The sequence below is a fragment of the Chlorocebus sabaeus genome, chromosome X (genome assembly GCF_047675955.1).
Source record: "Chlorocebus sabaeus isolate Y175 chromosome X, mChlSab1.0.hap1, whole genome shotgun sequence".
NCBI lineage: Eukaryota > Metazoa > Chordata > Mammalia > Primates > Cercopithecidae > Chlorocebus > Chlorocebus sabaeus.
Window position 1 is genome coordinate 88,444,704 of NC_132933.1, and position 23,404 is coordinate 88,468,107.

The 23,404-nt window shown below is 37.8% G+C and overlaps 1 pseudogene; it reads left to right on the forward strand.

Annotated features, from left to right (window-relative positions):
* The first annotated feature begins 9,981 nt into the window (after positions 1 to 9,981).
* On the forward strand, positions 9,982 to 11,331 carry LOC103232079 (eukaryotic translation initiation factor 3 subunit E pseudogene; annotated as a pseudogene).
* The last annotated feature ends 12,073 nt before the right edge of the window (positions 11,332 to 23,404 follow it).

Below are 23,404 nucleotides of genomic sequence, written 5' to 3' on the forward strand. Positions count from 1 at the left end.
TTTTGTATCAGGGTGATACTGGCTTCATGGAATAATTTTGGGAGAATTCCTTCATTCTCTATCTTTTGGGATAGTTTCAGTAGGCTTGGTACCAATTATTTGACTATCTGATAGAATTAAGCTGTGAATACATCTGGTCCTGGATGTTTTTGTGTTGACAATTTTTTCTTAAATTACTGATTCGATCTCATTGCTTGTTATTAGTCTCTTTGGGATTTCTATTTTGTCCTGATTTAAGCTAGGAGGATTGCATATTTCTAGCAATTTATCCTGTCTTCTAGATTTTCTAGTTTTGTGCATAAAGGTGTTCATAGTAGCCTTGAATGATCTTTTGTATTTCTGTGATATAGGTTGTAATATCTGCAATCTCATTTCTAGTTGAGCTTATTTGGATCTTCTCTCTTCTTTTCTTGGTTCCTCTTGCTAATGGTCTATCAATTTTGCTTATCATTTCAAAGAACCAATTTTTTGCTTCATTTATCTTTTTTGTTTCAATGTTATTTAGTTCTGCCCTGATCTTTGTTATTTCTGCTCTTCTGTTATCTTTGGGTTTAGTTTGTGCTTGTTTCTCTAGTTCCTTAAGGTGTGACATTACTTTGTCTAATTGTGCTCTTTCAGACATTTAGATACAGATATTTAATACTATGAACTTTTCTCTTGCACCATCTTTGCTGTATGCCAGAGGTTTAAAGTTGTGTCATAATTAACATTCATTTCAAAGAGTTTTTAATGTGCATCTTTATTTTATTATTAACCCCAAGTTATTCAGGAGCTGATTAATTTCCATGTATTTGTATAGTTTTGAGGCTTCCTTTCAGAGCTGATTTCCTGTTTTATTCCACTGTTGTATGAGAAGATGCTTGATACAATTTTGATTTTCTTGAATTTATTAAGACTTGGGGCCTATAATATGGTCTATCTTGGAGAAGGTTTTATGTGCTAAGAATTATGTATGTTCTGCAGTTGGGAAGAATGTTTTGTAAATATATGTTAAATTAATTTGTTTTAGGGTGTAGTTTAAGTCCATTGTTTCTTTGGTGACTTTCTGTTTTGATCGCCAGTCTAGTGCTGTCAGTGGAGTTCTAAAGTCCCTCACTATTATTGGGTTTTTGTCTTTCTCCTTTCTTAGGTCTAGTATTAATTGTTTTATAAATATGGGACCTAAGAAAGGTAAAGGGTTGCAAATGGAAACCCAAAATGAGCAGGAGTAGCTATTTTTACATCATACAACATAGACTTTAAAGCAACAACAGTAAAAAAGAGACAAAGAACATTATATAATAATAAAAAGATTAGTCCAATAGGAAGATATTACAATACTAAATTTATATGCATCCACTGACAGTTTTTTTCTAGATACTTTGGGCTTTTTCATTATGTTATTGTTGTATAGGCCCTGTGACATTTATGCTTTCAGGAGGTTCTATTTTGGTGTACATCAAGCTTTTGTTTCAAGATTTAGAACTCCTTTTAGCATTTATTATAGTGCTGGTTTGGTAGTGGCAAATTTCCTCAGCATTTGTTTGTCAGAAAAATATTTTATCTCTCCATCATTTGTGAAGCTTATTTTTGTTGGATACAAAATTCTTGGCTGACAATTATGACAATTATTTTGTTTAAGTAGATAGGACCCCAATTCCTTCTGGCTTGTAAGGTATCTGCTGAGAAATCTGCTGGTAGTTTGATAGGTTGTCTCTTATAGGTTGCTTGATCCTTTTGTCTCACAGTTCTTAAGGTTCTTTCCTTCATTTTGACTTTTGATAGCCTGATGACTATGTGCCTTTGTGACGATGTTTTTGCAATGGATTTCCCAGGAGATTTTTTGAGCTTCTTTTATTTGGATGACTAGATCTATAGCAAGGACTGGGAAATTTTTCTCAGTTATTCTCTCAAATAATTTTTCCAAACTTTTAGACTTCTCTTCTCCCTCAGAACACCAAGAATTCTTAGGTTTGGCAGTCTTACATAATCCCATATTTCTTGGAGACTTAGTTGATTTTATAAAATCATTTTTTTTTTTTTTGTTTCTTTGTCTGATTGGGCTATTGCAAGAGCCTTGTCTTTGAGCTCTGAACTTCTTTCTTCTACTTGTCCTAGTCTATTGCCGAAACTTTCTACTGAATTTTGCATTTCCCTAAGTGTGTCTTTTATTTAAAGAAGTTCTGATTGCTTTTACTTTATAAGATCTATTCCTCTGAAAAATGTTTCATTCATATCCTGGATTTTTTAAAGTTAATTTTCACTTTCTCTGGTAGCTTCTTGAGTAGCTGAATAATCAGCTGAATTCTTTATCTGGTATTTAAGAGATTTCTTCTTGATTTGGATCCATTACTAGGAAGCTAATGTCATCTTTTAGGGAATGTTATAGAAGCTGTTTTGTCATATTACTAGAATTACTTTTCTGGTTCCTTCTCATTTGTGTAGACTATTTCTTCAATTTTTTTCTTGAATTTATCATTAACTGAATCGTGGATTTTTTTTTTCATTTCTTTTTCCCCCTCTTAAGGATCTGACTTTAATGTTTATTAGTTTATTTTAGCCTAATTTGATTCTTCATGCTTTTAGGGGTGAAGGTATATGCTCCTTCATTACAGAGAGTCCTTGTGCACTGGCTTTCCCAGACGCCAGGTGTAGTAGTTATATATTTGGTGTGTGGGCAAGTTCACTGTCTCCTATGGGGTTAGAATGAGAGGAATCTCTTTTTTTTTTAATTTTTAAAAATTTTTATTATTATTATTATACTTTAAGTTCTAGGGTACATGTGCATAATGTGCAGGTTTGTTACATATGTATACTTGTGCCATGTTGGTGTGCTGCACCCATCAACTCGTCAGCACCCATCAACTCGTCATTTACATCAGGTGTAACTCCCAATGCAATCCCTCCCCCCTACCCCCTCCCCATGATAGGGATCTCTTGAAACTTACACCATTCTCTCATAGTGTACAGCATATTTATTTATTTATTTATTTATTTCCCCAGTATTTTATTTACTGAGTTGTTAATTCCAGGCTTCAGGTCAATAGGGGAGGTATCTCTGGGTAGGGACTGGTTGTAGCTAAGGCAGGTGGATAGATGCAACACACAGTGGTTGGCAGAGGTCCCGGCCTCGATGAAGGTGGCTGGTGGGGCTCTCAGTTAGATGTGCTAGGGTTTTTATGAAGGTAAACGATGGGAGCTACCTCAGATCTCATGCCAGACCAAGCAGGAAAACAATCTATCTCACAGCCTCACTCCTGTCTCAGTGTTCCAACTATTCAGATCAGGCAGGCACCTCTTTTCACCTGTAGGAATATTGATGTTCCAAGTAGGAAGGAATTGTGACTGCCTTTTGTGCAGGCCTGAATCTGGGAAATACTCTTCCTATGAGGCTGCAGTCACCCTGAATTCTTCCAGGAAGGTTGTCTATAGGTGCATTCATGCTGCATTCCCGTGGGAGAAGCCCCAGCTATTTCCGGAGTGGTGTACTGGTGGGAACAGGACCCTTTCTTCAAGATCCTACATGATTACAAAGGCTGCTTGCCTGTTAGGGTAGAGACTCAGCCTTTCCCTACTGCACCCAGCACTGCAATTATGTCTTTGCTATAAGAAACTTACCACTAGCTAAGAGATGGGACTCAAGGCCTGCAATTCAGATTCTTTTCTCCCATGGGATATTCCCTTGATGTGGTACTCTCCCCCTTCCCCTAGGAATGGAAGTTCCTGGGAAACAGACTGCAGTAATTCTTTTTTTTTTTTTTTTTTTTTCCCCAACTTTTATTTTAAGCTCAGGGGCACAGGTACAGAATGTGCAGGTTTGCTACATAGGCAAACATGTGCCATGTTGATTAACTGCACAGATCATCACGTCACCTAGGTTTTTTTTTTTTTTTTTTTTTGAGACGGAGTCTTGCTCTGTTGCCCAGGCTGGAGTGCAGTGGCCGGGTCTCTGCTCACTACAAGCTCCGCCTCCCAGGTTTACACCATTCTCATGCCTCAGCCTCCCGAGTAGCTGGGACTACAGGCGCCCACCACCTCGCCTGGCTAGTTTTTTTTGTATTTTTTTTAGTAGAGACGGGGTTTCACCATGTTAGCCAGGATAGTCTCGATCCCATGACCTTGTGATCCGTCCGTCTCGGCCTCCCAAAGTGCTGGGATTACAGGCTTGAGCCACTGCGCCCGGCGTCACCTAGGTTTTAAGCCCAGCATTCATTAGCTATTCTTCCAGATGCTCTCCCTCCTCCCCCCACCACCCTCCAACAGGCCCAAGTATGTGTTGTTCCCCATCATGTGTCCATGTGTTATCATTCAGCTACCACTTCTAAGTGAGAACATGCGGTATTGAACTTTAAGATATGAATCTGAGAAATTTTCAAAATGAACAGGTTGTAGTATTAAAAATAAAAATATTCTTGTAAGTTCATTAAGAGCAAATCAATACCTTAAGAAAATCCTGTTATAACATAGAAAATCAATCGTAGAAAGACTATCATAAATAATGACCTTCAAATTATAGCCAACTTAATCACATACAGAATTATTTATTTATTATACTTTAAGTTCTAGGGTACATGTGCACAACGTGCAGGCTTGTTACATATGTATACATGTGTCATGTTGGTGTGCTGCACCCATTAACTTGTCATTTACATTAGGTATATCTCCTAATGCTATCCCTCCCTTTTCCCCCCACCCCATGACAGGCCCTGGTGTGTGATGTTCCTCTTCTTGTGTCCAAATGTTCTCATTGTTCAATTTACACCTATGAGTGAGAACATGTGATGTTTGGTTTTTGGTCCTTGTGATAGTTTGCTGAGAATGATGGTTTCCAGCATCATCCATGCCCCTATAAAGGACATGAACTCATCCTTTTTTATGGCTGTATAGTATTCCATGGTGTATATGTGCCACATTTTCTTAATCCAGTCTATCATTGATGGACATTTGGGTTGGTTCCAAGTCTTTGCTCTTGTGAATAGTGCCTCAATAAACATACATGTGCATGTGTCTTTATAGCAGCATGATTTATAATCATTTGGGTATATACCCAGTAATGGGATGACCGGGTCAAATGGTGTTTCTAGTTCTAGATCCTTGAGGAATTGCCACATTGTTTTCCACAATGGTTGAACTAGCTTACAATCCCACCAACAGTGTAAAAGTGTTCCTATTTCTCCACATCCTCTCCAGCACCTGTTGTTTCCTGACTTTTTAATGATTGCCATTCTAACTGGTATGAGATGGTATCTCATTGTGGTTTTGATTTGCATTTCTCTGATGGCTGGTGATGATCAGCATTTTTCATGTGTCTCTTGGCTGCATAAATGTCTTCCTTTGAGACATATCATTCATATCCTTTGCCCACTTTTTGATGGAGTGGTTTGTTTTTTTCTTGTAAATTTGTTTGAGTTCTTTGTAGATTTTGGATATTAGCCTTTTGCCAGATGAGTAGATTGCAAAATTTTTCTCCCATTCTGTAGATTTCCTGTTCACTCTGATGGTAGTTCATTTTGCTGTGCAGAAGCTCCTTAGTTAATTAGATCCCATTTGTCAATTTTGGCTTTTGTTGCCATTGTTTTTGGTGTTTTAGACATGAAGTTCTTACCCATGCTTATGTCCTGAATGGTATTGCCTAGGTTTTCTTCGAGGGTTTTTATGGTTTTAGGTGTAACATTTAAGTCTCAAATCCATCTTGAATTAATTTTAGTATAAGGTGTAAGGAAGGGATTCACTTCAGCTTTCTACTTATGGCTAGCCAATTTTCCCAGCATCATTTATTAGATAGGGAATCCTTTCCCCATTTCTTGTTTCTCTCAGGTTTGTCAAAGATCAGATGGCTGTAGATGTGTGGTATTATTTCTGAGGGCTCTGTTCTGTTCCATTGGTCTATATATCAGTTTTGGTACCAGTACCATGTTGTTTTGATTACTGTAGCCTCGCAGTATAGTTTGAAGTCAGGTAGCATGATGCCTCCAGCTTTGTTCTTTTGACTTAGGATTGGCCTTGGCAATGCAGACTCTTTTTTGTTGTTGTTTCCACATGAACTTTAAAGTAATTTTTTCCAATTCTGTGAAGAAAGTCATTGGTAGCTTGATGGGGATGGCATTGAATCTATAAATTACTTGGGCAATATGGCCATTTTCATGATATTGATTCTTCCTATCCATGACCATGGAATGTTCTTCCATTTGTTTTTGTCCTCTTTTATTTTGTTGAGCAGTGGTTTGTAGTTCTCCATGAAGAGGTCCTTCACATCCCTTGTAAGTTGGATTCCTAGGTATTTTTTTTCTCTTTGAAGCAATTGTGAATGGGAATCCACTTATGATTTGGCTCCCCGTTTGTCTGTTATTGGTGTATAGGAATACTTGTGATTTTTGCACTAACTAACCAAGTTTAACATCACATCAAAAAATCATACATTACGATCCATACCAGAAATGCTGAAATGATTTAACATACATAAGTAATTAAGTGTGTTAAATCACATAAACATAATTAAAAACAAAAACCATATGATTATTTTCATAGATGCAGAAAAGGCATTTAATACAATTCAACATCCCTTTATAATAAAAATCCTTAACAAAATAGGCATAGAAAGCCTATGGAACAAAACCACAGACAACATTTTACTGAATAGGGAACAGTTGAAAGGATTCTCCCCTGAGAATTGGAATCAAACAAGGATCCACACTTTCACCACTTCTATCCAAGATAATAATGGATATGCTAGCCAGATAAATCAGACAAGAGAAAGAAATAGAAGGCATCCAAATTGGAAAAGAGAATGTCAAATTGTCACTGTTCACTGATATGACTGTATACCTAGAAAACCCTAAAGACTAATTCAGAAAGCTTCTAGATCTAATAAATGAATTTAATGGCCTCAGGTTACAAAAATCAATGTGCACAAATCTGTAGCATAGTTACACACCAACAATGACTAAGCTGAGAATCACATCAGAAACTGAATTCTTTCTGCAACAGCTGCAAAAAATACCTAGGAATATACCTAACCAAGGAGGTGAAAGATATCTACAAAGAAAACTGGAAAACACTGAAAGACATCATAGATGACACAAATAAATAAAAACACATCTCACTTACATGTGTTAAAATAATCAATATTGTGAAAATGATCATATTCACCAAAGTAATTTACGGATTCAATGCAATTCCCATTAAAATGCCATTGTCATTTTCTTTACAGAACTAAAAAAAGCAAAGCTGAAATTCACTTGGAACACAAAAATGCCCACATAGCCAAAGCAACACCAAGCCAAAATTATAAACCTGGAGGCATCACATTACCAGAATTCAAAGTATACTACAAGGCTGTAGTTACCAAAACAGCATGGTACTGGTATAAAAATAGGCATGTAGACCAATGAAACAGAATGAGAACCCAGAAATAAAGCCAAATACTTATAGACAACTAATCTTCAGCAAAGCAGACAACCACACAAATTGGGAGAAAGGAAACATTGTTAATAAATAAAAATCTGGCAAGTCACATATAGAAGTGTAGAGGGAAATTGGATTCCCATCCCTTGCCTTACAAAAAAGTCAACTCTAGATGAATCAAATACTTAAGTATAAGACCTGAAAACATGAAATACTAGAAGATAACATCAGAACAACTCTTCTAGACATTGGCTTAGGCAAATAATTCATGACTGAGAACCCAAAAGCAAATGCAACACAAACAAAAATAAATAAACAGACCTAGACCCAGTTAAACTACAAAGACTCTGCAGAACAAAATAAATAATCAACAGAGTAAACAGACAGCCCACAGAGTGGGAGAAAATATTTGTAAACCATTCATTTGAAAAAGACCAGTACCCATAATCTACAAGGAACTCAAACAAATCAGCAAAAAAAATCTCCCAATAATCCTACCAAAAAGTGGGCAAAGATCCTGAATAGATATTTCTTAAAAGATATAGAAACATTCAACAAACATATGAAAAAATGTTCAACATAACTAATCATCAGGGAAATGCCAATTAAACCACAATGCGATACCACTTTACTCACTCAAGAATGGCCGTAGTTAAAAAGTCAAAAAGCAACAGATGTTGACTTGGATGTGGTGAAAAGGGCACAAATTTACAATGCTTGTGGGAATGTAAATTAGTACAACCACTTAGAAAACATTATAAAGTTCCTTTAAAGAACTAAGATTAGAAATACCATTTGATCACCCTATTCACTACAGATTATCTATCAAAAGAAAAAGAAGTCATTGTATAAAAAGGACATATGCATACCCATGTTTATAACAGCAAGATTTTCATTGGCAAAGATATAGAAACAACATAAGTGCCCTTCCACCAACAAGTGAATAAAGTGTGGCACATATTCACCATGTAATGCAACTCAGCCTTTAAAAAAAAAAAAAAAAAAAAAAAAAAAAAAAAAAAAAAAAAAGCAAAGTAATGTTTTTTGCAGCAACTGAGAGAGAACTGGAGGTCATTATTTTCAGATAAGTAACTCAGGAATGGAAAATCCAACATTGTATAGTCTCACTTATACGTGGGAGCTAAGCTCTGAGGTTACAAAGGCATAAGAGTGATATAATGGATTTTGGGGACTCAAAGGGGAAGGTAGTGAGGAAAAAGAGACTACATATTGTACATATTGGCCACAGCATACCTGGTTGGCTGAAGGATACACTAAAATTACAGAAATCACCCCTAAAGAATGTGTTGATTTGTCCAAAATCCACCTGCACCTTCAAAAAACTGTTGAAATAAATTATTTTTAAAAAGAATGTTTGCATTTTTTTTTTTTTTTTACTATACTTTATATTCTAGGGCACATGTGAACAACGTGCAAGTTTGTTACATATGTATACATGTACCATGTTGGTGTGCTACACCCATTAACTCGTCATTTACATTAGGTATATCTCCTAAAACTATCCCTCCCCCCTCCCCCCACCCCACAATAGGCCCCGGTGTGTGATGTTCCCCTTCCTGTGTCTGAGTGATCTCATTGTTCAATTCCCACCTATGAGTGAGAACGTGCGGTGTTTGGTTTTCTGTTCTTGCGATAGTTTGCTGAGAATGATGGTTTCCAGCTGCATCCATGTCCCTACAAAGGGCATGAACTCATCCTTTTTAATGGCTGCATAGTATTCTATGGTGTATATGTGCCACATTTAAAAAAATAAAAGAGTTTAACAGCTCTGGGGACAGGAGCCATTCTGATTTTGACAAAGTGCTGTAAGAAGACAAATTACTTTTTTTCCACAGGGCACTTACTTCTCCTCACAGGAAAGAAATCTGTTTTCCTTGTTTTTGCAGTATCCAAATTTATTTCCTTTTGTATTCATTTTGTAGCAGATATCATGAATCTCTATTGCCTCTGGGGTAAGAAAATGGTATAAAAGTAAAACAATAAAAGCATGACTATCATGAAAAACAAAAAAATAAAAATAAAAAAGAATGTTTGTACTTTCAAAAACTGTTGAAATAAAATTTTTAAAGAAAGACTGTTTGTAGCCACATTAGTCACAAATGGCTTATTTCTGTAAATGTTGTCTCCAGGCTTGTAGTGCAAATTGAAGAGTCGACTATTAAACTCACTAAGAAAAGTGCATACAGCTGTAAAAGCCATGTTAAAATCCCTTTCCAGCACTCTACAGTCACACCTCCTAGCAAAAGGGAAAAGGGAAAGGGAAAGAAAATAATTATAATAACCAATAAAGAAAAAGAAACAAAAGAATTGACCCATTCAGAAAATAATTACAAACATTAAATGTGCCGTTGTGTTTAGAAGAGAAAAATCCAGTGCAAAAATTCTGGCACCATAATAATCTGAATGTAGTGACAGAAATAATGCATTGCATTAGCTCTCTAGCAATGTCCCCTAACCAAAACAGAAACCCAGAAATGACAGATAAAAATTTCATAGCATGAGTTGAATAGAAGCTCAAAGAAATCCAAGACAAGGGTTAAAATCAACAAAGGGAATCTTCTTTTTTTCTTTGGCAAGATGGCGGAGTACAACTTGACTACTCACATTGCCCACTTTTTGGATCGGCATCTAGTCTTACCACTCTTTGAGTTTCTCTCTGTAAAGGAGATATATAACGAAAAGGAATAAATACAAAGTAAATTGAACCTTCTTAGTAACACTAACATGATAGACTTCGCTATGGATGTATACAAAAACTTTTATTCTGATGATGTTCCTCAGGCTTTGAGAGAGGAAACAACCACAATTGTTGCACAACTAAAACAGCTTCAGGCAGAAACAGAACCAATTGTGAAGCTGTTTGAAGATCCAGAAATTACAAGGTAAATGAAGTCAACAAGGATGGTAGGATGCTCTTTGACTACCTGGTGGACAAGCATGGTTTTAGGCAGGAATACTTAGATATGCTCTACACATATGCACAATTTCAAAATGAATGTGGGAGTTACTCAGGAGCAGCAGAGTATCTGTGTTTTTTTTAGTGTGTTGGTTCCAGCAACAGATAGATATGCTTTAAGTTCACTCTGGGGAAAGCTGGCCTCTGAAATCTTAATGCGGAATTGCGATGCAGCCATGGAAGACCTTACATGGTCAAAAGAGAAGATAGATAATAATTCTGTGAGTTCTCCACTCCAGTCTCTTCAGCAGAAAACATGACTCATTAACTGGTCTCTTCTTGTTTTCTCCAATCACCCCAGAATTCTTCACAATATTATTGATCTCTTTCTTACCAGCCATGGTATCTTTAAAGCAATTCAGACAATGCATCCACACAGTTTTTGCTATTTGACTACAGCAGTCATAACAAACAAGGATGTTTGAAAATGTCGACAGGTGCAAAAAGATCTAGTTAAAGTTACTCAACAGTAGTCTTGCACATATAAAAACCCAGTTACAGAATTTGTTGAATGCTTATATGTTAACTTTGACTTTGATGGAGCTCAGAAAAAGCTGAGGGAATGTGAATGAGTGCTTGTGAATGATTTCTTCTTGGCGACTTGTCTTGAGGATTTCACTGAAAATGCTCATCTCTTCATATTTGAGACTTTCTGTTGCATCCACCAGTTTATCAGCATTAACATGTTGGCAGATAAATTGAACGTGACTCCAGAAGAATCTGAAAGGTAAATTGTAAATTTAATTAGAAAATTAATAAGAAATGCAATCTTGAGTGCCAATATTAATTCTAAAATTGGTCATGTGGTTTTGGGTAACAATGCAGTCTCACCCTATCAGCAAGTGATTAAAAAGACCAAACACCTTCCTTTTAGAAGCCAGATTTTGGCCATGAATATTGAGAAGAAACTTAATAAGAATAGCAGGTCAGAGGTTCCTAATTGGGCAACTCAAGATTCTGGCTTCTACTGAAGAACTGTAAAGAAAAGATTAAAAAAACAGTAAACGGAAAATGAAAGAATCAAACTGTTATGTGAAGAGTGATTTAAACTTTGGAAACCACATATTAAGTATAAATTTTGAAGAATTGGAATAAAATGGACTCTGATTCAAAAAATAAATAAAGATAATCTTCTAAAGCAATTAAAGAAATAAACAAGAGATAAACATTTTAAACAGAAATCAATCAGAGCTTTTGGAATTGGCAAACTTCCTTAAGGAATTCCAAAATTCAACTAAGAGCTTGATCAATAGTCTGTATCAAGCAGAAGAAATAATTTCAGAGCTTGAAGATGGATTTTGTAGTTAACCTGGTCAGACAAAAATTAAGAAACAAATAATGTTAAAAAATGAACAAGATATCTGAGAAATATGGGACTATGTACAGCCAAAAATAATCTATAAATTACTGAAATTCCTGAGAGAGAGAAAGAAAAAGTAAACAATCTGAAAAACATAATTGAAAAAATAATTCAAGAAAACTTCCCTTGTCTTACTAGAGAAGCAGACTTCTAGACACAGGAAATCTAGAGAAAACCTCTGGGATGTTATACAAAATAAACCTCACCAAGCTATATAGACAAAAGGCTGTCCAAGGTCTATGTTAAAGAAAAAACCTTAAAGTCTGCTAGAGAATAAAGAGAGATCATCGACAAAGGAAACCCCATCAGGATAACAGTAGACTTTTCAGTGGAAACCTTAAAAGCCAAGAGAAATCGTACACTGGCTTGCTTTTACTTAGGAAGGTTTTACATTGTCAATATTAGGAAAGAAAATTCAAATGCTTTTGCACCACAGAGTTACAGCTTAAAAGGTGGGTACTATGCCTGCATTTTATCTGTTAAAATTTCAAGGATTCATTGAAAACATCTAAAGAGATAAACAAGACCCTGAAACAATGGAACAGAGATAAGAGGAGAAGTGCTAGGGACTGTCAAAAAGAGAAATGTGTATTTGCCTCGATCAACTTCCTCTTTCCAAGGAAAGAACCATGTCTCAGTCTCAGTCCATTTGTGCTGCTACAACAAAACATCATGGACTGGGTAATTTATAAATAATATAAATTTATTTTGTCACTGTTCTGGAAGCCGGGAATTCCAAGATCAAGAAACCAGAATGATCGGTGTCTGATGAGACACCATTCCTCATTAATGATGCTTTGTTACTAAACCCTCACATGGCAGAAAAACAGAAAGATAAAGTGATACAGCTTTCTAAAGCTTCTTTATTTTTTTGGTTATTTTGTTTTTAATTTTTTGTTATACTTTAAGTTCTAGGGTACGTGTGCACAAGGTGCAAGTTTGTTACGTATGTATACATGTGCCATGTTGGTGTGCTGTACCCATTAACTCGTCATTTACATTAGGTATATCTCCTAATGCTATCCCTCCCCCCTACCCGCTCCCCACAAGAGGACCCGGTGTGTGATGTTCCCCTTCCAGTGTCCAAGTGATCTCATTGTTCAGGTCCCACCTATGAGTGAGAATATGAGGTATTTGGTTTTCTGTTCCTGCGATAGTTTTCTGAGAATGATGGTTTCCAGCTGCACCCATGTCCCTACAAAGGACACAAACTCATCCATTTTTATGGCTGCATAGTATACCACACTGTATAAGTGCCACATTTACTTAATCCAGTCTGTTACTGATGGACATTTGGGTTGATTCCAAGTCTTTGCTATTCTGAATAGGACAACAATAAACATATGTGTGCATGAGTCTTTACGGCAGCATGACTTATAATCCTTTGGGTATATCCCAGTAATGGTATGGCTGGGTCAAATAGTATTTCTAGATCTAGATCCTTGAGGAACCGCCACACTGTTTTCCACAACGGTTGAACTAGTTTACAGTCCCACCAACAGTGCAAAAGTGTTCCTATTTCTCCACATCCTCTCTGGCACCTGTTGTTACCTGATTTTTTTTTTTTTTTTTTTTTTTTTTTTTTTTTTTTTAATACGGAGAAAGCTTTAGTGGTCGGAATAGAATATCAAACCAGCCATGACATTCTCTTAAGTCAAAGCCTATTCAGAGCAAGGCCATCAACATAGAGGAAAGCCCCCTCAACCAGCAAAAACATTACAACTTGCAGAAGGCTCAGATGAACATTAGCATTTATTTTTTTTTAGCAATAAGGCATTTTTAAATTAAGATATGTACATTTTTTAGACATAATGCTGTTGCACACTGACTAGACTATTGTAAAATGTGACAGTAACTTTTTTTTTTTAATACTTTAAGTTCTAGGGTACAGGTGCATAATGTGCAGGTTTGTTACATATGTATACTTGTGCCATGTTGGTGTTCTGCACCCGTCAACTCATCAGCACCCATCAACTCGTCATTTACATCAGGTATAACTCGCAATGCAATCCCTCCCCCCTTCCCCCTCCCCATGATAGGCCCCGGTGTGTGATGTTCCCCTTCCCGAGTCCAAGTGATCTCATTGTTCAGTTCCCACCTATGAGTGAGAACATGTGGTATTTGGTTTTCTATTCTTGCAATAGTTTGCGGAGAATGATGGTTTCCAGCTGCATCCGTGTCCCTACAAAGGACACAAACTCATCCTCTTTTACGGCTGCATAGTATTCCATGGTGTATATGTGCCACATTTTCTTAATCCAGTCTGTCACTGATGGACATTTGGGTTGATTCCAAGTCTTTGCTATTGTGAATAGTGCCGCAATAAACATACGTGTGCATGTGTCTTTATAGCAGCATGATTTATAATCCTTTGGGTATATACGCAGTCATGGGATGGCTGGGTCATATGGTACATCTAGTTCTAGATCCTTGAGGAATCGCCATACTGTTTTCCATAACGGTTGAACTACTTTACAATCCCACCAACAGTGCAAAAGTGTTCCTATTTCTCCACATCCTCTCCAGCACCTGTTGTTTCCTGACTTTTTAATGATCGCCATTCTAACTGGTGTGAGATAGTATCTCATTGTGGTTTTGATTTGCATTTCTCTGATGGCCAGTGATGATGAGCATTTTTTCATGTGTCTGTTGGCTGTATGAATGTCTTCTTTTGAGAAATGTCTATTCATATCCTTTGCCCACTTTTTGATGGGGTTGTTTGTTTTTTTCTTGTAAATTTGTTTGAGTTCTTTGTAGGTTCTGGATAATAGCCCTTTGTCAGATGGGTAGATTGCAAAAATTTTCTCCCATTCTGTAGGTTGCCTGTTCACTCTGATGGTAGTTTCTTTTGTTGTGCAGAAGCTCTTTAGTTTAATTAGATCCCATTTGTCGATTTTTGGCTTTTGTGGCCGTTGCTTTTGGTGTTTTAGACATGAAGTCCTTGCCCATGCCTATGTCCTGAATGGTATTACCTAGGTTTTCTTCTAGGGTTTTTATGGTATTAGGTCTAACATTTAAGTCTCTAATCCATCTTGAATTAATTTTCGTATAAGGAGTAAGGAAAGGATCCAGTTTCAGCTTTCTACTTATGGCTAGACAACTTTCCCAGCACCATTTATTAAATAGGGAATCCTTTCCCCATTTCTTGTTTCTCTCAGATTGGTCAAAGATCAGATGGCTGTAGATGTGTGGTATTATTTCTGAGAACTCTGTTCTGTTCCATTGGTCTAGATCTCTGTTTTGGTATCAGTACCATGCTGTTTTGGTTACTGTAGCCTTGTAGTATAGTTTGAAGTCAGGTAGCATGATGCCTCCAGCTTTGTTCTTTTGACTTAGGATTGTCTTGGAGATGCGGGCTCTTTTTTGGTTCCATATGAACTTTAAAGCAGTTTTTTCCAATTCTGTGAAGAAACTCATTGGTAGCTTGATGGGGATGGCATTGAATCTATAAATTACCTTGGGCAGTATTGCCATTTTCACGTTATTGATTCTTCCTATCCATGAGCATGGAATGTTCTTCCACTTGTTTGTGTCCTCTTTTATTTCACTGAGCAGTGGTTTGTAGTTCTCCTTGAAGAGGTCCTTTACGTCCCTTGTAAGTTGGATTCCTAGGTATTTTAGTCTCTTTGAAGCAATTGTGAATGGAAGTTCATTCATGATTTGGCTCTCTGTTTGTCTGTTACTGGTGTATAAGAATGCTTGTGATTTTTGCACATTAATTTTGTATTCTGAGACTTTGTTGAAGTTTCTTATCAGCCTAAGGAGATGGTTGGTTGAGACAATGGGGTTTTCTAAATATACAGTCATGTCATCTGCAAAGAGGGACAATTTGACTTCTTCTTTTCCTAACTGAATACCCTTGATTTCTTTCTCTTGCCTGATTGCCCTAGCCAGAACTTCCAACACTATGTTGAATAGGAGTGGTGAGAGAGGGCATCCCTGTCTTGTGCCAGTTTTCAAAGGGAATTTTTCCAGTTTTTGCCCATTCAGTATGACATTGCCAGTGGGTTTGTCATAAATAGCTCTTATTATTTGAGATACGTCCCATCAATACCTAGTTTATTGAGAGTTTTTAGCATGAATGGTGCTGAATTCTGTCAAAGGCCTTTTCTGCATCTATTGAGATAATCATGTGGTTTTTGTCTTTGGTTCTGTTTATACAATAGATGACGTTTATTGACTTGCATATGTTGAACCAGCCTTGCATCCCAGGGATGAAGCCCACTTGATCATGGTGGATAAGCTTTTTGATGTGTTTCTGGATTCCACTTTCCAGTATTTTATTGAGGATTTTTGCATCGATGTTCATCAGGGATATTGGTCTAAAATTCTCTTTTTTTGTTGTGTCTCTGCCAGGCTTTGGTATCAGGATGATGTTGGCCTCATAAAATGAGTTAGGGAGGATTCCCTCTTTTTCTATTGAATGGAATATCAGAAGGAATGGTACCAGCTCCTCTTTGTACCTCTGGTGGAATTCAGCTGTGAATCCATCTGGTCCTGGACTTTTTTTTGTTGGTAGGCTATTATTGCCTCAATTTCAGCGCCTGTTATTGGTCTGTTCAGGGATTCAACTTCTTCCTGTTTTAATCTTGGGAGGATGTATGTGTCCAGGAATTTATTAATTTCTTCCAGATTTTCTAGTATATTTGTGTAGAGATGTTTATAGTATTCTCTGATGGTAGTTTGTCTTTTTGTGGGATTGGTGATGCTATCCCCTTTATCAGTTTTATTGCATCTATTTGATTCTTCTCTTTTCTTCTTTATTATTCTTGCTAGCGGTCTATCAATTTTGTTGACCTTTTCAAAAAACCAACTCCTGGATTCATTACTTTCAATGATGTCAATTTTGGAGGAAGTGCGATGTGGTGTTGAGAAGAATGTATATTCTGTTGATTTGGGGTGGAGAGTTCTATAGATGTCTATTAGGTCTGCTTGCTGCAGAGATGAGTTCAATTCCTGGATATCCTTGTTAACTTTCTGTCTCGTTGATCCGTCTAATGTTGACAGTGGAGTGTTGAAGTCTCCCATTATTATTGTATGGGAGTCTAAGTCTCTTTGTAAGTCTCTAAGGACTTGCTTTATGAATCTGGGTGCTCCTGTATTGGGTGCATATATATTTAGGATAGTCAGCTCTTCCTGTTGAATTGATCCCTTTGCCATTATGTAATGGCCTTCTTTGTCTCTTTTGATCTTTGATGGTTTAAAGTCTGTTTTATCAGAGACTAGTATTGCTACTCCTGCTTTTTTTTGTTCTCCATTTGCTTGGTAAATCTTCCTCCATCCCTTTATTTTGAGCCTATGTATGTCTCTGCATGTGAGATGGGTCTCCTGAATACAGCAGACTGATGGGTCTTGACTCTTTATCCAGTTTGCCAGTCTGTGTCTTTTAATTGGAGTATTTAGTCCATTTACATTTAAGGTTAATATTGTTATTTGTGAACTTGATCCTGCCATTATGATATTAACTGGTTGTTACATAATCCCATATTTACATAATCCCATATTTCTTGGAGGCTTTGTTCATTTGTTTTTACTCTTTTTTCTCTACATTTCTCTTCTCCCTTCATTTCATTCTTTTCATCTTCAATCACTGATACTCTTTTTTCCAGTTGATTGAGTCAGTTATTGAAGCTTGTGCGTTTGTCACGTAGTTCTCATGTCATGATTTTCATCTCTATGAGTTCTTTTAAGGTCTTCTCTGCATTGATTATTCTAGTTGTCCATTCTTCCATTCTTTTTTTCAAGGTTTTTAGTTTCGTTGTGCTGGTTGCATAGTTCCTCCTTTAGCTCTGAGAGGTTTGATCGACTGAAGCCTTCTTCTCTCAACTCATCAAAGCCATTCCCCATCCAGCTTTGTTCTGTTGCTGGCGATGAGCTGTGTTCCTTTGGAGGGGGAGATGCACTCTGATTTTTTGAATTTCCAGCTTTTCTGCATTTCTTTTTCCCCATCTTTGTGCTTTTGTCTGCCTTTGGTCTTTGATGATGGTGATGTACTGATGGGGTTTTGGTGTTGGTGTTCTTTCTGTTTGTCAGTTTTCCTTCCAACAGTCAGTACACTCAGCTGCAGGTCTGTTGGAGTTTTCTTGAGGTCCATTCTAGACCCTGTTTGCCTGGGTATCAGCAGCGGGGGCTGCAGAAGTTAGAATATTGCTGAACAGCGAGTGTTGTTGTCTGATTCTTGCTCTGAAAGCTTCATCTCAGGGTGTACCCCACCATGTGAGGTGTGATGTGTCGGTCTGCACCTAGTGAGGGGTGTGTCCCAGTTAGGCTACTCAGGGGTCAGGGACCCACTTGAGCAGGCAGTCTGTCCTTTCTCAGATCTCAACTTCCGTGCTGGGAGAACCACTGCTCTCTTCAAAGCTGTCAGACAGGGACTTTTACATCTGCACAAGTTTCTACTGCTTTTTGTTTAGCTATGTCCTGTCCCCAGAGGTTTAGTCTACAGAGGCAGCCAGGCCTCCTTGAGCTGTGGTGGGCTCCACCCAATTTGAGCTTGCTGGAGGCTTTGTTTATCTACTTAAGCTTCATCAATGGTGGGCGCCCCTCCCCCAGCCTCGCTGCCACCTTGCAGTTAGCTCTCAGACTGCTGTGCTAGCAATGAGGGATGCTCTGTGGGCGTGGGACCCTCCAGGCCAGGTGTGGGATATAATCTCCTGGTGTGCCATTTGCTAAGACCCTTGGCAAAGTACAGTATTAGGGTGGGAGTTACCCGATTTTCCAGGTGTTGTGTGTCTCAATTTCCCTTGGCTAGGAAAAGGAATTCCCTTCCTCCTGTGCTTCCCAGGCGAGGCAATACCTTGCCCTGCTTCAACTCTCGCTGGTCGGACTGCACCCATGGACCAGCATCAATTGTCCAACATGCCCCAGTGAGATGATCCCATTACCTCAGTTGAAAATGCAGAATTCACCCATCTGTTGTGTCGCTGACGCTGGGAGCTGGAGGCTGGAGCTGTTCCTATTCAGCCATCTCTCCTTTGTCTATTTTTATATTTCTTGGTTTAAAGTCTGTTTTATCAGAGACTAGCATTGCAATCCTTGCTTTTTTTTTTTTTTTTTCCATTCGTTTAGTGGATTTTCCTCCATCCATTTATTTTGAGCCTATGTATGTCTCTGCACGTGAGATGGATCTCTTGAATACAGCACACTTATGTATCTTGAATCTTTACCCAGTTTGCCAGTCTGTGTCTTTTACTTGGGGCATTTAGCCCATTTACATTTAAGATTAATATTGTTATGTGTGAATTTGATCTTGTCATTATTATGTTAGCTGGTTGTTTTGCTCATTAGTTGATTCAGTTTCTTCCTACCATCGATGGTCTTTACAATTTGGCATGTTTTTGCAGTGGCCGGTAACAGCTGTTCCTTTCCATGTTTAGTGCTTCCTTCAGGAGCTTTTGTAAGGCAGGCCTGCTGGTGTCAAAATCTCTCAGCATTTGTTTGTCTCTAAAGGAATTTATTTCTCCTTGACTTATGACTCTTAGGTTGGCTTATATGAAATTCTGGGTTGAAAATTCTTTCATTTAAGAATGTTGAATATTGGCCCCCACTCTTCTAGCTTGTAGAGTATCTGCCGAAAGATCTGTTGTTAGTCTGAGGTGCTTCCCTTTGTGAACAACTCGACCTTTCTCTCTGACTGCCCTTTACATTTTTTCCTTCATTTCAACTTTGGTGAATTTGACAATTATGTGTCTTGGAGTTGCTCTTCTCAAGGAGTATCTTTGTGGCATTCTCTGTATTTCCTGAATTTGAATGTTGGACTGCCTTGCTAGGTTGGGGAAGTTCTCCTTGATAATATCCTGCAGAGTGCTTTCCAACTTGGTTCCATTCTCCCCATCACTTTCAGGTACACCAATCAGACGTAGATTTGGTCTTTTCACATAGTCCCGTATTTGTTGGAGGCTTTGTTAGTTTTTTTTACTCTTTTTTTCTCTAAACTTCTCTTCTCACTTTATTTCATTCATTTTATCTTCAGTCACTGATACCCTTTCTTTTTCTTGATCTAATCAGCTACTGAAGCTTGTGCATGCATCATGTAGTTCTCGTGCCACTGTTTTAAGTTCCATCAGGTCATTTAAGAACTTCTCTACACTGTTTGTTCTAGTTAGCCATTGGTCCAATCTTTTTTCAAGGATTTTAGCTTCTTTGTGATGGTTTCGAACATCCTGCTTTAGCTTGGAGAAGTTCGTTATTGCTAGTCATCTGAAGCCTTCTTCTCTCAACTCATGAAAGTCATTCTCTGTCAAACTTTGTTCTGTTGCTGGCGAGGAACTGCATACCTTTGGAAGAGAAGAGGCACTCTGATTTTTATAATTTTCAGCTTCTCTGCTCTGGTTTCTCCCCATCTTTGTGGTTTTATCTAGCTTTGGTCTTTGATGATGGTGATGTACAGATGGGGTTTTGGTGTGGATGTCCTTTCTTTTTGTTAGTTTTCCTCCTTACAGTCAGGACCCTCAGCTGCAGGTCTGTTGGAGTTTGCTGGAGGTCCACTCCAGACCCTGTTTGCCTGGGTATCACCAGGGGAGGCTGCAGAACAGCATATATTGTAGAATGGCAAATGTTGCTGCCTGATCCTTCCTCTGGAAGCTTCATCTCCGAGGGGCACCCAGCTGTATGAGGTGTCAGTCTGCCCTTACTGGGAGGTGTCTCCCAGTTAGGCTACTGAGGGGTCAGGGATCCACTTGAGGAGGCAGTCTGTCCGTTCTCAAATCTCAAATTCTGTACTGGGAGAACCACTACTCTCTTCAAAGCTGTCAGACAGGGACATTTAAGTCTGCACAAGTTTGTGCTGCCTTTTGTTCAGCTATGCTCTGTCCCCTGAGGTGGAGTCTACAGAGGCAGGGAGGCCTCCTTGAGCTGCAGTGGGCTTCACCCAGTTAGAGCTTCCAGGCCACTTTGTTTACCTACTCAAGTCTCAGCAATGGCGGACAACCTTCCCCCAGGCTCGCTGCCACCTTGCAGTTTGATCTCAGACTGCTGTGCTAGCAGTGAGCGAGGCTCCGTGGGTGTGTGACCCTCTGAGCCAGTCATGAAATATAATCTCCTGGTGTGCCATTTGCTAAGACTGTTGGAAAAGTGCAGTATTAGGGTGAGAGTGTCCTGATCTTCCAGTTACTATCTGTCATGCCTTCCCTTGGCTAGGAAAGGGAATTCCCTGACCCCTTCCACTTCCTGGGTGAGGCAATGCCCTGCCCTGTCCTTTGGGCTGCACCCATTGTCTGACAAGCCCTTGTGAGATGAACCCAGTAGCTCAGTTGGAAATTCAGAAATCACCCATCTTCTGCATTGCTCACACTGGGAACTGTAGACTGGAGATGTTCCTTTTTGGCTATCTTGGATCTCATTTTCTATGACTGTGTACTATCCCATGGTGTATATATACCACATTTTTCATGCAGTCTACCATTGATAAGGGATTAGAAAGATTCATGTTTTTGCTATTGTGAATAGTGCTGTGATGAGCACACACATGCATGTGTTTTTATGGTAGAACAATTTAAATTCCTTTGGGTAGATACCTAGTAATGGGACAGCTGGTTCAAATGGTAGTTCTGTTTTAGGTTGCTTGAGAAATTGCCAAAATGCTTTCCACAATGGCTGAACTAATTTGCATTCCTACCAGCAGTGTATAAGCATTCCTTTTATCTGCAGACTTGCAAGCATCTGTTATTTTTTGATTTGCTAGTACCCATTCTGACTGCTGTTAGATAGTATCTCATCGTGGTTTTGATTTGCATTTCTCTAGTGATCAGTGATGTTGTGGTTTTTCCATATGCTTGTTTTGAGAAGTGTCTGTTCAAGTATTTTGCCCACTTTTTATTGTTTTTTTTTTTTTTTTTTTTTTTTTAATTTGTTTAAGTTTCTTGTAGACTCTGGATATTAGACTTTTGTCAGATGGATAGACTGGAAAAATGTTCTCCCATTCTATAGGTTGCCTGTTCACTTTGATGATAGTTTCTTTTGCTTTGCAAAAGCTCTTTAGTTTAATTAGATCCAATTTGTCAATTTTTGCTTTTGTTGCAATTGCTTTTGGTGTCTTAATTATAAAATCTTTGCCAGTTCCTATGTCCAGAATAGTACTGCCTTGGTTGTCTTTCAAGATTTTTATAGTTTTGGGTTTTACATTTAAGTTTTTAATCCATCTTGAGTTAATTTTTGTATATGGTGTGAGGAAGACGTCCAGTTTCAATCATCTGCATACGACTAGCCACTTATCCCAGCACCATTTATTGAAGAGAAGTCCTTGCCCCATTGTTTGTTTTTGTTGACTGTGTTGGAACTTTGATGGTTGTAGGCATATAACTTTATTTTGGGGCTCTTTATTCTGTTCCATTGGTCTGTGTGTCTGTTTTTGTATCATTGCTATGCTGTTTTGGTTATTGTAGCCTTGTAGAATAGTTCAACGTTAGTTAATGTGATGCCTCAGCTTTTTTGTTTTTTTTGTTTGCTTAGGATTGCTACAGCTATTAAGGCTCTTATTTTTTTTTTTGTTCCATATGAATTTTAGAACAGTTTTCTTTTCTAAATCTGTAAGAAATGTCATAGATAGTTTCATTTGAATAGCATTGAACCTAAAAATTGCTTTGGGCAAGTTGGATATTTTAGCAATATTGATTCATCCTGTTCAGTACCATGGAATGTTTATCCATTTGTGTCATTTCTGATTGCTTTCAGCCTTCTTGTAATTCCTGTTATAGAGAACTTTAATCTTCCTTGTTAGTTATATTCGTAGGTATTTTTTTGTAGCTATTATGAATGGGATTGCACTCTGGATTTGACACTCAGCTTGGACATTGTTGGAGTATAGGCATGCTATTGATTTTGGATATTGATTTTGTATCTTGAAACTTTGCTGAAGTTGTTGATAAGATCTAGCAGCTTACGGGCAGAGACTATGATATTTTCTAGGTATAGAAGCATATCATTTGAAAACAGAGATAATTTGAATTTCTCTCTTCTCATTTGGATACCTTTTATTTCTTTATTTGCTTGTATGCTCTGGCTAGGTCTTCCAGTACTATGTTGAATAGGAGTGGTGAGAGTGAGTATCCTTGTCTTGTTCTGCTTCTCAAAGGGAATGCTTTCAGTTTTTGCCCATTCACTATGATGGGCATAATGTGGGTTTGTTGTCTGTGGGCTTGTCATATATAGCTTTTATTATACTGAAGCATGTTCCTTCAATGACTAGTTTGTTGGCTGTTTTTAACATGAAGGGATGTTGAATTTTATCAAAAGACTTTTCTGCAACTAGTGAGATAATTGTGTGGATTTTGCTTTTAGTTTTGCTTATGTAATGAATCACAATTCTTGATTTGCATATTTTGAATCAAACTTGCATACCAGGGATAAAGTCTACTTGATCATGGTGGATTAGTTTTTTGATTTGTTGCTGGATTCAGTTTGCTAGCATTTTGCTGATGATATTTGTATCTATGTTCATCAAGAATATTGGCCTGAAGTTTTCTCTTTTTGTTTTGTCTCTGCCTGGTTTTGGTGTCAGAATGACTCCGGCCTCATAAAATGAGTTAGGGAGGAGTCCCTCCTCCTAAATTTTTTGAAACAGTTTCAGTGGGAAGGAATGGTACCAGCTCTTCTTTATATGTCTTGTAGAATATAGTTGTCAATAGTGTGGTCCTGGGCTTTTAAAAAATAATTTACTTATTTATTTTAATAATATTTACATTTAT